General features: G+C 37.2%; 1 pseudogene; it reads right to left on the bottom strand.

The window, feature by feature from the left end:
- Positions 1–469: 469 nt before the first annotated feature.
- LOC105991160 lies at positions 470–820 on the bottom strand (annotated as a pseudogene).
- Between the last annotated feature and the right edge of the window lie 458 nt (positions 821–1,278).

The raw sequence follows: 1,278 nt of genomic DNA, 5'->3' as shown, positions 1-1,278 counted from the left end.
TGGTTCAAGACTCAACATCTGTATTCAGCTTCTTGAATCATCTGGTAATTGCTACTCTGTCAAAATACAAGACAGCATTAGGCCGCCCACAGGTTCCCCTGGATCTAATATCAGCTTGCCCTGGCTCACGAGTTCCCAGTTCCTTTAATAGCTGATTTCCCTGCAAGGCCTTCATTCAAAGCAGTTCTAAAAGTATTGAGATGAATGAGCATAAAGTAATGTATATTTTGTCTCATAATTTTCTGCAAGCAAATACTAGTACATATATATATATATATATATTTCCCAGCATCTTTTTATTATAATTACCATTAAATAATTTTACAAAGAGATTTCAATTCCATGTATCAGTTTAGATCAATGCTTCCTCTTTCATAATTCTCCTCCATTTCCAGGATTTTATTAAAAACAAAGACTTCTTTTTTTGAAAGAAAAATAACCCAGCTCTTGCAAGTTTTATTAAGAAAAATTACGCATTATTTACTTTTCTCATTTGTTCGGGCATGATTCTAACGATATCATGGATCAATGATAATCAGTGTGCATACTGTGTAGTATTTCCCACATGCTGTGTCCAGTTCAATATTACTGCCGTTGTAGTGATGGATACCAGCTTTGGCCAATTAAGCATAGTATTCTACTACAGATTTCCTCAAGGCTGAGCAGCTGTTGGCAAGGATGTTGACCAATGCCCTTTTGCCCTGTGTGATCATCTTCAGAGCCTGCTTGTGCCCTAGCACAAACTTTCCACTTTTCATAACTAGTTAGAGCCTAGAGTTGATGACTCCAGAGACATTTTTGGCTCCTTGGTGGCTGCCATCTTCCTGCCTTAGGTGAGAGAGGGCTCCCAACCGAAAACAGCTGACAAGATGGCCTGATAGCCAGAAAGGCCAAAAATTGCTTTAATAGACCTATTTGCTTTTTAATAAAATGGGACTTTTCTAATGAATCACTAAACCCAAACTGAAATTTATAACTCAGAATATTCTAAATATACAAAATAGATATCTAAGATGGTAGGAATGAAAGGTAACATGATTGTTCTTCCTCTGTGAGGCAGGGTAGATAGATGAGAAGATGCGTTAATTATTTTCACAAGGGTCAAAAGAGCCAGGCACCGAAGTTAAAACCAGGAACCAACTGAAACAAAGAAACAAACCAAAGAACTCAGCTAAACTTGTCTCTCATCATACCCGCTACTGGATGTTAAATTACAAGACCAGAAGATATAGAATGGTCTATCTAAATCTACCTTCTTTGAAACAGTAGAAATCTGGG

The sequence above is a fragment of the Dipodomys ordii genome, unplaced genomic scaffold, assembly GCF_000151885.1.
Source record: "Dipodomys ordii isolate 6190 unplaced genomic scaffold, Dord_2.0 Scaffold70, whole genome shotgun sequence".
Classification (NCBI taxonomy): domain Eukaryota; kingdom Metazoa; phylum Chordata; class Mammalia; order Rodentia; family Heteromyidae; genus Dipodomys; species Dipodomys ordii.
Note: the sequence above shows the minus strand (reverse complement) of the source record. Positions and strands in the feature narration are given on the sequence as shown.